Raw genomic sequence first — 12,999 nt, forward strand, 5'->3', positions numbered from 1 at the left:
TTCAATGTGCTGATGAAGAGCAATATCTATCTATCTATCTATCTATCTATCTATCTATCTATCTATCTATCTATCTATCTATCACCTGGGCAAGCAGCTAATTATAACCCATATTTATGTTTTCTGTTAGGCGGTGACCTCTAGTGGCTGTACAAATGATTACAGCAGCAACGGAAGAAATCAGGTGAAGTTGTTTAAAGGGCAACTAAGTCCACAGAAGGAAGGAGACTGCAGTTCTCGTCCAGTTTGAAACCAAAGTTCAGGTGTTAGTTATTTTAATGGACTGATGTTTATGTGTGCCAAATGTTGTGAAAATCCATCCAATAGTTGTTAATACATGTTGCAAAAAAAACAAAAAGTCACCTAGCTTTGGCAGTAGAGCTAAAGTCAGAGGATCTACGGTCTCCCCCCTGACCATGAATGTCACTACAAAATATTCACAGAAATCCATCGAGTAGACGTTGAGCTGTTTCAGTCTGGAAGGTCTGGAAAGTGGTGGTCCAACCAAACGACTAGCTTTGCCATCCTGAGACTGATGCTGTCAGCATGGGTGGGAATGAAAAATGAAACAACAGGCAGTCGAGAGATTCCTGTTGCATTCAACTGTTTTGTTTGTTGACTGTACTGTACAGAGCAGATGGATCCTCCCCAGTTTCTGGACCTCTGCTTCTAAGATGACAAAAAAAACAAAAACAAATCAAAGGATCTTGAGATAAAATTAACTGATTCAAAGTCTAAATGGTGACAGTAAAAAATGAACAGAAAACGTTGTGTTAAAATGAAATACTTCATCAACTCTACTAAATACATGTCAATTTGAGATTTTACTGAGGATAATGTTCCTTTTGAGAAGAGCTGCTTACCTCGGGGCAGCACTTGCGCTGGTAAATTTGACAGCGGCGTACTCAACTTCTTCTTCTCCCTCCTTGTGTCTGTGGTGTCCGGCTGGTCTGATGTTGGAGTACACAGGATCTGTCTGGCTCTTAGAGAAGTGGACACTGGCATAGTGAAGGTCATCCTGCTCCTACGAATGATTGGATCAACACAGCAAACACAAAATTGCTTTTACATTTCATAACTGTGGCAATGTTGAACTTTGGTAGAAAGTCATCTTCATTCATCCTCTGTCCTTAACTTATCCTTGTGGCAGACAAAGTGGCATTCAGTGTATGTTGGTGCCTGTTAGTGGCTGGTAAGGACATACAGCTTATCGGTCATCCAACTCCAGAAGACAAAACACTTTTATAGCAACACTTTTACCAGTGTTAGTCCATAACACATCATTCAAATCTCGAGTGTCAAATGGCTTGACAAACATCTGTGGGGAATCTCATTCGTCTTTGTCACTTGACCCCTACAGGAGTTTTTGATTCCACAAAGTCACCTTCAAAAAAGGTCAAGTAAAGGCATATAAGAAGTGATACAGGTTTTTTAACTTTCAATTTTGGATAATTTTGGCTGTATTAATTCATATTCTATACATTTTGTCAAAGATGTTTTTTTTCCAACCTCAGCTCATATAATATGTTTATAATACACTGTGTATATTACAGACAGGCAGCTTAAACTGTTGTACACATTATGAACCAATAAAACCCATTACAACTATTGTGTCTTTCAACCCGCTGTCATCACAGCATAAAATCATGCATCCCATGTTATCAGGCTTTCATTCTGCGGTTCTGGAGGAGTTTTTGTCATTTTCACTATTTTTCAGTAGACAGGGCAATTTACCTGTATTTTATGGCCCATAGACCAAACACATGCCGTTTTCCTTGTGTCCTATAGAGGCCTCTGCCTCATGATAAAACTGATAACAGACAATGCAAAATAATGTTCCATGTCAAAAACTGCCATAAAAATACTATATATTAAGTATATGGAAAATCACTCTTTTTGTGTGGTTTCTTTCATTTATAAAAACAGTTGGCATCATGTTAACAAACTGGTATTTAAAGGGTTTGAATCCTGAAAATGAATGGATATTTGGTCGTTATTATCGGGAATGATGTTGGTTGAAAAATGTAACCCAGTGAAAGTTCAGAATAATATTAATATACTGTATAGTATTTTTAATGGCAGTTTGTGACATGGAACATTTTTTGTATTAAATGTGGTCTGAGTAAATTTTTTTGTCTTTTTTATCAGTTACATGAGGGTTAAACAACATCCAGTCAGAAAACAAAGGTTTGGATTTACTTTGAATCTAATCACATCCAAGAGAAGAGGAGGATCACACAAAATGTTCATAGAAGCAAGCACAGGAGTGATTTACAGAAGCCCTGAGGGGTGTTTCATGTGTGAAACAGAGCGAACTTTTTTCTTCATGTGTCGAGCCGAGTGAACATTTTTTTTCGCGAATTAAATTTTTTGTTTCTCTGTGTGAAACAGTGAAAAAAGTGTTTCTTTCTGTGATACTCATTTTGACAACAAGAGGCAGAAGTGCACCTCTACTCATGCCCTAAATGAGATGAAAAGCATCCATTGTACTCCAGGAGAGTTTTCATTTAAAAAAAAAATTTCAAATGGGTTTCACACACAGACAAAAAAAAATACAAACGTATTTTTTGTGAAATCTTTTTTTTAATTGTCTCGACACATGAAAAAAAAAATCACTCATGAAAAAAATATTTTTCAGTCAGCTCGACTTTTGAAAAAAAATTTTTTTTACCAAGTGAAAAAAGACTTTTTTTCACTCTGTTTCACACATGAAAAAAAAAAAATTCAGAAATTAGAAAATGGAGCCCAGAAAAAAAAAAATAAAATCTCACTTGCCCCTCAGGGCTTCCGTAGTGAGTAGAGAGTTGACATAAGATCGACACTGAGTGCTTCTCGGTCACAGTGTTTAAGTTGCACTTCATGATAGTAATTAAGAACCAGAGCGGGAATTTACATTGAACTGTTTAACCCTCACCTGTGTCCTGTTGTCCGGGTCAGGCTGAGGTGATTGCTTTGCAGCCCTGTTTTTTCTGGTCAAAAGAATAAATTAGTTACAAAGAAATGAACAACTTAGTTTGCAAACTTAATGCTAAATAGCCTGATTTTCAGATATTTATGTTCATAGTTATATTAATCTGATCTACTCACCTTACCAGGAGGAAGAGAGCGAGCCCTATGATAGCCAGGATAACAGCAGGTGTTGTTCCAATGACTGCAGTTTTCCATAATCGTGGTAAAACTGTAATAATATGAAAACCTTAATCAGGGATGGATGGGGACTCTGGGACTGGGAAAATGGACTCTCAGTAGAGACATAAAGCACGAGATGAGCAAGAATAATAACCAGTGTGGAGTAGCAGCCAGAGTATTTTCACATCTTACTCTGTGAATTTAGGATTTATTTCGACCAAACCAGGGGTGATTATTGGAACGTCACGGTGGAAAAGACAAACAAGACTGTTTTGGCTTGTTTTCTTTTGTTTATGTCAACTTTGAAGAAAATGTGTTTTACTACGAGTTAACAAGGCAATTCACCTCGTTTTAGTTAAAAGAGAGAAAGAAACTTGAATTCGGAGAGTGTACAGTTTTTTTCTTAAGTGAGGAAACAGGTGTAAAATTATTTCCATTCTTGACAATTTGTGAGATAGTTTTGTTTAGTTTATTTGACAAGAAATAGAGAGAGCGTGTGAAATGAGCGAATTAGCCACCTGCATATGTCTCCATTACAGGGGCTATCAGACTATCATCTGAGGAACAAAGTGGGATTACGAGACAAGATGGGCGTCTTTGACATAATGTCAACACTGTTATTTTTTTAACATTATGTTGATAATGTTAGTTCATTTGTTGAATGTTTTAAACTTAAAGTTTTGGCCATATCATAGACATTGTGACATCCTTCACAGGAAACATCTACAACTTGGGTCTCCTTTAATTAGTTTTGTAACATTGCACTCATCAAGTGAATTGCAGAGATCTGGGAGCACAATGAAAACACTACAACAACAACAACAACAAAGTCCTAACAGGGCAAAATGAGTCAGTAAAAATCCCTAATAGTGCAGGTAAAACTGTAGAAGTGCTCAATCACAGCAAGAACAGTAGGTCAGAGGGAAACAAGGAAGTCAGTCTAAAAATAGACAGATGTTTATAAAGGACAGTATGAGTCATTATTGTACCAATGACTTCTGCTTTCTCTTCCAAGTAAGTCTGACTGAGTCTGGGGTTTGTTTAAATTGTGTCTGATCATGTTACTGCTCGTGTTTCGTGCCCCATCTGACTTCTTTGTAGTGATGTCACCATATTCTGAGATTTCAGATATTAAAGACTGCAATCTTTTTGTTTTTAGAAATGATCAGTATAATAAAAAAATATGTCTGTTCAGAACGGTCGACTGCTTGGACTCCAATATTTATGCATGCAGCTAAATGGGATGAACATTTGTCATGAAAATCTGAGGACATTCATACATCTATACATTAAATCATCATGTGTAAGTGTAAGTGAAAAAATAAATCTGAAACATACCGATTAGCTGTAAGGTGGCGTTATGACGTCCTCTGCTGTTCTGGGCTTCACAGGAATAATTCCCACTGTGTTCAGCTCTGAAGTCAGTGATGGTGAAGATCTGTCCTGATGCTTTTGGTGAGTATACATTCTTCTTGTACCAGGTGTAGTTAGCTGCTGGGTTAGCATCACTGCTACAGGTCAGAGTCACAGAACTGCCCTCCAGTATCTCAGCAGAGGGACTCACTGACACAGAGGGAAGTCTTGGAGGATCTGGAGGAGAGGTGTACAGATTTGTTGGGTTACTTTCACACAGAGGAAAACTAGGCCATGAACTGCAGGACGGGGCCTCAAAGAAGGAGGAGAAGTCAATTCTGTTAAGGCAAAAAATTCCCTTGCAAATCACTTGAACCCAAAGCATTCAGTCAATATCTGGGCAAATTTAAAACCTGGTAGTAAGGGCATGAAAGGATGTTAGTTTACTAAGTAGTAAGAGATTGCCCGAGCAGGAAACCTGCGAGGTCCCTAATGTTTTTGTAAGGATTATTATTTGTTTTCTTTAGTCCGTATGATCGCATTTTTCACTGCCTGAACATACCCCAAAACTCACCAAACTTGGAATATATGTCACACCTGGCGAAATATGTTATAATCTGTTGTCGTTGTCAATTTCCACCACTAGGTAGCACTATAATCAAGGAAAGTGCGTTTTGGCTAAAAACTCTAATAATTGGGCTGAATCTCTTGATATAGGCCACGCCCATATCCGCCTACCGTTTTTATTGTAAATTCGTGAAATGTCGCAAACCTACCTTTTCAAACTCCTCCCAGGCAATTTCACCAATTTGCACCAAACTTTGCACACAGCAATCTGTGGACCCTCCTGACAAACAGTTATTAAAAGCATTTTGATATTCCAAAGAATACTCAAGTTATTAAATAACAACTTCCTGCAGATTTCATTCCAAACAGGATGTGTGGCATATCTCCACATTGGTTTGTCCGAATGACATGAAACTCAGGATACGACTTCCTCATGAGCCACTAAGGCTCTGTGCAAAATTTTGCCCGATGACCACTAGGTGGCGCTCTTTAAATTGAAGTATTTTATATCTCCACATCGGTTGGTCAGATTAACACGAAACTTGGTAGAATTATTGTCAATGCCCTCCTGAGGATATCCGTTGAAAGTTTTACCGGTCTGGTGGCAGTCTAATTTTATATTTGGCACTGTGCCCACACCATAACACTTATGGATATGAAATTGATAGGTGTGGTATACACTGGCCCCTGTAACTCACACACCAAAAATTACCAGCAGGTGGTGTTATTATCAAGACAAAAACATTTTTGCCCAATAACTCCCACATAATATGTCGCACAGTTTTAAACCTCATATCTACGTGTTCCCTGAATTCAGCTGATTTGTGTGATGTAGGCCACGCCCACTTTCGCGCTACATTTCCATTCGCAAAATCGCCAAAAATGAAAAATTTCGAAATCCTCCCAGGCAATTTCACCGATTTGCACGACACTTTGCACACAGCATCTGTGGACCCTCCTGACAAAAAGTTATTAAAAGAATTTTGATAGTCCAGAAAACGGCCACAATATAGAACTACAATTTCCTGCACATTGTGGTCAAACAAACAGTCTTGCGTGTCTTGACCAAATACACTCCCATTGCCACAAAACATTTGCTCAACGTGTTCCATGGCCCCATGACGGTTTGTGCAAAATTTGGTGCAAATCGCCCAATAGGTGGCGCTTTTATTGCTAAATGACGAAAGAACAGCTTGACCGCCTTCACCTTTGATTCCTCAATGGAAGTTGTTGCATGAACAAGCCCCGACAGCAGTATGCCCCGACACGCGCGGGACTGCGAGGGCCCGTTCATCACTGCTTGCAGTTTTAATTATATGTTATTATTGTAATAGAGTAAATTATTGTAATGAAAAGAGTTTGTTTGATGAAATGTTTCCAAGAACAGATCTAGTGACCCTGATGTGCAAAGCAGAGACACTTTATATCCAACAACAAACACAAAAGCATTTTTGGAGCAAGTCTGGAGACATACACCATTGATATTAGCTTTAATAGTAGCATGCATGATTTGGGAGGGATGTGTGACTTACACTGAACATCTATAAACAGAGATGAAGAGTTCTGTCCATACTGGTTCTGAGCCTTGCATGAGTAGTTCCCTCCGTCCTCAGAGCTGATGGAGGTGAAATAATAACTTCCGTCTGGACTTTGAGGCAGCTTGTAGTTCTCCTTGTACCAGGTGTAATTAGCTGCTGGGTTAGCATCACTGCTACAGGTCAGATTCACTGAACTGCCCTCCACTATCTCAGCAGAGGGACTCACTGACACAGAGGGAAGCTTTGGAGCATCTGGAGACGTATTAAGAGAATAGGTTAAGTGTGTTACAACAATAGATTGTGTAGTATTTAAACCATAAAGTGTGAACGGCTGTGTGTAGCACTGTTTGAATCTGGGTCACAAAACAGCATAAAACTCCTCAAGTCTCCTGGAGCTGCTCAGTGAATTACAGCTGACTGAGAATGTGGAGCACAAGAACGTAGACATGACAGTAAAATCTTCTCCTGCAAAGACTGGACACGTTTAATCTGTTATTTTTAAATAAACTGTTTCACTCACATGTCACGTTAATAGAGATGTATTCAGACGTCCTCCTCCCCAGCTCGTTCTCAGCTGTACAGTAATACTCTCCAGAGTCAGAGGACTGGATGGAGCTGAAGACAAGCTGTGGTTCTTTACTGAGGGTTGAAGGTCTGGATCTCCATTCTTCTTGTACCAGGTGTAATTAGCTGCTGGGTTAGCATCACTGCTACAGGTCAGAGTCACTGAACTGCCCTCCACTATCTCAGCAGAGGGACTCACTGACACAGAGGGAAGCTTTGGAGCATCTGGAGGACAGGTGTACAGATTTTGTTGGGTTACTTTCACACAGAGAAAAACTAGGCCATGAACTGCAGGACGGGGCCTCAAAGAAGAAGGAGAAGTCAATTCTGGTAAGGCAAAAATTATCTTGCAAATCACTTGAACCCAAAGCATTCAGTCAATATCTGGGCAAATTTAAAACTTGGCAGTAAGGGCATGAAAGGATGTTAGGTCACTAAGTAGTAAGAGATTGCTTATTATATGTTATTATTGTAATAGAGTAATTTATTGTAATGAAAAGAGTTTGTTTGATGAAATGTTTCCAAGAACAGATCTAGTGACCCTGATGTGCAAAGCAGAGACACTTTATATCCAACAACAGACACAAAAACATTTTTGGAGCAAGTCTGGAGACATACACCATTGATATTAGCTTTAATAGTAGCATGCATGATCTGGGAGGGATGTGTGACTTACACTGAACATCTATAAACAGAGATGAAGAGTTCTGTCCATACTGGTTCTGAGCTTTACATGAGTAGTTCCCTCCGTCCTCAGAGCTGATGGAGGTGAAATCATAACTTCCTTCTGGACTTTGAAGCAGCTTGTAGTTCTCCTTGTACCAGGTGTAATTAGCTGCTGGGTTAGCATCACTGCTACAGGTCAGATTCACTGAACTGCCCTCCACTATCTCAGCAGAGGGACTCACTGACACAGAGGGAAGCTTTGGAGCATCTGTAAAGATGAATTCAGATCATTATCACTTGAAAGAGCATTTTAAATACTTTATTTCGTAGGTAGGTCAGGAGGAAGAAAGAAGTATAAATCTGCTGCAGTTGCTCAGTGAACTACAGCAGGTGACTGACACTGAAACAGGAGGTAAAGTCTTATTGTTGCCAAGTTAAAAAGAAAATCCAGAAGTGAAATGTTACACTTCCACAAAGTTGGAGAGCCACAAAAATGTCACAATTATGCAAAAATGGACCCAAACGCAAGACGCTCACAGAGACAGGCAGGTAAAGGAACGCAAAGCGAGCTTTAATGCTGTTAACCAAAGTCCAAAATTAAAAAAAGCAAGCAACAAAAAGTCAACAAGAAGAATCCAAGAAATTAAAGAGTTATACAAAAACAGAAAACAAACCCCACAGCCCAGTTTGTATTACAGGCCTGACAACATAAAAAACAATGAATGTGACATTTAATCTCCTGTCCTGTGTTTCACTCACATGTCACATCAATAGAGATGTATTCAGACGTCCTCCTCCCCAGCTCGTTCTCAGCTGTACAGTAATACTCTCCAGAGTCAGAGGACTGGATGGAGCTGAAGACAAGCTGTGGTTCTTTACTGAGATGATGAAGGTCTGGATCTCTATTCTCCTTGTACCAGGTGTAGTTAGCTGCTGGGTTAGCATCACTGCTACAGGTCAGAGTCACTGAACTGCCCTCCACTATCTCAGCAGAGGGACTCACTGACACAGAGGGAAGCTTTGGAGCGTCTGGAGGAGAAAACATGAACACATTTTACATTTAATTTTAATATTGCAGATGAGTTACAGATAAATATCAAATGAAATACAATAAGGAAATATTAGTCATAAAGTCTTAAATAAAACTAGTGGCTGTCTTCTTAGGTTGGGCATAAAATAGTCAGATTTCATTTGTGACACAAAGTGAAAATTCTTCCATCATTTGTTTATATATTTTTAGATATTCTCCAGTGAATTTATTGCACCAACTGATGATGTTGGTTCTGTAATTTAACTGTGTGGGGAACAAAAAGTTTTCTCTTCCTACAATCCTAAAAATGTGTCCATATTAAGAAACAGCAATTTTGTTCCCATCAAAATGTTTGTGGCAATACAAACTAGTGTATAAGTACTAAACATCATGGATGGATCATTGGATGTGTATTTATGTGTGGGAGCATCTGAAACTTTAGAGCTGGTTTTCTGGATCAATGAACATCTGTGCAGATCTGGAAACACTTTGTAAATAAAACATCATTTCATCATCGACTGTAGCTGCTCAGTGAACAACAGCAGCAGACTGTGGATGAGTGTGCATGATCAGTGAAACACTTGACTGATGATGAAGCTTTAAAAAGTTGTCATTAGTGGCTTGATGCTTTTCAAATTTGCTCAATTTGCTCAATTTGACTCACATTTCACATTGATAGAGATGTATTTAGATGTCCTCCCCGGCTGTTTCTCAGCTGTACAGTAATACCTTCCAGAGTCAGAGGACTGGATGGAGCTGAAGAAATGTGACTCTCTACCGAGAAAGTCAAAATTTCCAATTCCATTCTCCTTGTACCAGATGTAGTTAGCTGCTGGGTTAGCATCACTGCTACAGGTCAGAATCACTGAGCTGCCCTCCACTATCTCAGCAGCAGAACTCTCTGACTCAACACTCAGGACATCTGGAGGAGAAAACATGAACACATTTAACATTTAATTTCAATATGTTTGTTGGCATTAGGATCCACATAAGGCAGAGACAGAAAAATATATTCATGCATCATATCTACAATCTCATGGGGCTGTGATTTGGTTGTCACCCAATTCTGCACAATGAATCACCAAATACCACTGAATTACATGTAGTTAAGGTACAGTACAAAAGGTAGGCTCAAAAGGCTCCACCAGGTGTTATTTCAGTGGACGACTGTAAGTAAACTCACACAGTGGAGGAGAGCGGGAGTTCTCATGTCCTTTTACAGCACAGGAAAAGTTGTCTGTAGCAATGAAGTAGCCTGGATAATAATTAGGTGATTGTCCCTGAACGATCTGTCCATTCTTGTACCAGATGTAGCGAGGACGACCAGGTAGAAGACAACTGCTGTGACACTTCAGCCATGCCCAGCGGCGCCCAGAGGTATAGACATTTAAGTTGTTCACCCTCACCTGCAGATCTGAATATGTGAATAAGAAACAGAAGTCTTAATTTTAGACTGAATGTCAACACACACACACACACACAAAACCCAGGACTTAATAAATATTTAGATGAAAGTGTTACCTGTGACAGACAAAGTGACTCCAGGTGAACCAGTATATTTCCCACCTTCTTGGTCTGTAATGAATCTGAACTTGTACTCAGCTGAGTCGCTCTCTCTCAGGTCTGTGATTCTCAGAGTGCAGTCGTTGTTACCACAGATATACTGCACACGATGTGAATACTCTGGGTCTGTTGTCAGATCCACAACATCATTACTCACTTTTGTAAACCAGAATGTTTTCTCAACTCTCTTTACTCTGGATGGGTATCTGTAGGTGCAACTTATGGCCACTGTTGATCCTTTTAAGGCACAGATCTTAGAAGGCCTGTAAGTCACTCCCCAGCCATCCTGACCCTGTATCACTGTAACACAGAGAACATCAGAAAACACAATGAATGAATGACTTTTGTATGTTATTTCTGAACGACACCAGGATGAACACAAACAAAGGAAGAGCGGAAGATGTGAACAAGCTTTCTACAGTTAAACTCAACGTGCACCCAGTCTGAAGGTGCAGTGAAGTGAACAGGAATGTATTGAACCTGTGACCTTTAATGCAGTTTACTGACCAGGATAAGAGGAGAAATATTATTTATTAGAGTCTGTGCTGTTCTTGGTCAGTTCTCTCTGTTCACTCTGTGCTCAGGATGCTGCTGAGTCAAGTGTGAAAACTAAAAATAAAAGCAGAACACTGAAGTGTGTGAAACTGCTTCAAGCAGCTATGACGTGAGATAAGCTGCGTGCATATAGCATGGAAACATCACACCGAGGTCCGACAGCACTAACAGAATTAGCAGGCGGTGGTGCAGATGTACGATCATATACAAGAAGTAAGTATACAAGACTGTGATAAAAGTAGCTGCAGATACAAACTAATCGTCCTCCACATGAGCTGGTGCTTCTGCAGCCAGGGTCGACTTTAGAACAGATTAAACAGGATGAGAAGGGAAAAGTTCTGAAAACCCAAAATATTCTCAGTTTACAGCGTGTAAAAGTGCTGAGCACACAGCTACTTCATGCAAAAGTCAAGATTCCCTCTTTAAATGCAGTAAATGTAACTGTACCTGACACAGAGAGAAGGAAGACCACAAATCCACTGGCTGCTGCAGTTAAACTCATATCTGCTCCTCTGATCTCTCTGTGAGGTTTCAGAGACAATAAAACATGTCAGCAGATAAAATAATGATGCACACAGGAGGTTTACAGTATCAGTCACATCAACAAACAATTCTACTTACAATGAAGACGGACGTCGTCTTGAAAGAAGCCATTCCTCAGTTGTCAGTGAGCAGAAGACAGATATCAGGCTCTTAAACCACTAGATGTACTTCCTCTTTAGGTTATTAACATGCATGACATGCCAAATGCGAGCCAACACCCACATCGTACTAAAGTTGTGTTGTGCTGCAAAGTATAAATGCAATAATAAATGCAGTATGGGATGCATTAAGCCACATTTTTGATTGTGATAGTAAATATTTACACCTGCCCTCTACAGTTCATCTCTATGTGCTCTGAGGCAGGATGTCACACAGTCTGCAGGTGTAGTGAAGGAACAGGAATGCATTGTACCTGTGAACCACGAGGCAGTTTGACTGAAGAGGATGAAGAGCAGAGGGTTCATTATAAGAGAGGATGGAGAATGACATGTTATTGCTGTTTCTTGGTTTGTTTCTTCTCTGTTCACTCTGCAGTCAGGTTGCTGCTGTGTGCAGAGAAAAGCAGAACACTGAGCTGTGAGAAACTCCCACATCTGTTAGTGTAACAACCCATGAACATGTGACACACACAGTTCAAGAAGACTGGTAGGATCTGGTGAGGACACACAGTGGTTTTTAATGACTTTGGCTCGTTCAGGTGGTTCAGACTGATAAACTATGCAGAGATGTCCAACATGTAGAAAAAAGTGTCACCTAACATTAGCACAGTGTGCAGAGAAACACAACAAAACTATCTGCATGGCTACAAACCACTGAAGGAAAGAGAGAAAGTGTCTTTTTGTAATTTGGGTGAACTGACCCTTTAAAGCAGACAGAGGAGGAAGCACTCACAGTGATGAAGCCTGGACTAAAACTTCTTTCATTATGACTTGCTGATGGAAAGTGGGGTGAAGTTTTGTGGTCCACAAAACATTTCTGGAGCTTCACAGGGAAACAGTGTCGCAGCGTTCTCCTCAACAACTGAAGACTTGTTTTAAAAGATAAAAAACTACCAGAAAAACCCAACATAAAGAGGCTCCATACAGCTTGTCAGGTGTAAACCAGGCCTCCAGGAGCCCCAAGATCACAAAATGGTTTGAAGAGACGTTATTTACGCCCTTCACATGTGGTCAAGCTTGTGCTTTGATCAGCAGCTACAGTGAAGATTCAGGCTTTAAAAAGGGTGCAACAGCCTTCTGACAGTTTGATACATCACTTCACAACTTTAGTGCATGTTGACGCATGAAAAACTGCCCTCACACCATGGCTGTGTGTGTGTGTGTGTGTGTGTGTGTGCGCGTGTCACCATGGCAAAACGTGGTCCTGGGGACACCTACTGCAGCAAGAACTACCACAGAGGCAGTTTTGAGAACACTGCCAGGTGTTTTTTTATGTCTGTCTTTCTGTGGACAGATTTTGTCACAATCGTACAAGATACAGTAACAAAACTTT

General features: G+C 40.0%; 1 long non-coding RNA gene and 1 pseudogene across 2 annotated transcripts; both read right to left on the minus strand.

Annotated features, from left to right (window-relative positions):
* Positions 1–80: 80 nt before the first annotated feature.
* Positions 81–10,057, minus strand: LOC311272118 (B-cell receptor CD22-like; annotated as a pseudogene). Its single transcript has 10 exons — positions 10,033–10,057; positions 9,626–9,769; positions 8,577–8,846; positions 7,108–7,376; positions 6,582–6,839; positions 4,468–4,719; positions 3,088–3,178; positions 2,915–2,969; positions 864–1,024; positions 81–669 (listed from the first exon to the last, which is right to left on the minus strand). The product of its transcript is annotated as a B-cell receptor CD22-like (transcript).
* Positions 10,058–10,628: 571 nt separating this feature from the next.
* Positions 10,629–12,100, minus strand: LOC311251410. The gene is made up of 4 exons (XR_014621398.1): positions 11,921–12,100; positions 11,587–11,604; positions 11,413–11,486; positions 10,629–10,710 (listed from the first exon to the last, which is right to left on the minus strand). It is a non-coding gene; the product is annotated as an uncharacterized lncRNA (long non-coding RNA).
* Between the last annotated feature and the right edge of the window lie 899 nt (positions 12,101–12,999).

The sequence above is a fragment of the Pagrus pagrus genome, assembly GCF_965226575.1.
Source record: "Pagrus pagrus genome assembly, chromosome: 2".
Lineage (NCBI taxonomy): Eukaryota > Metazoa > Chordata > Actinopteri > Spariformes > Sparidae > Pagrus > Pagrus pagrus.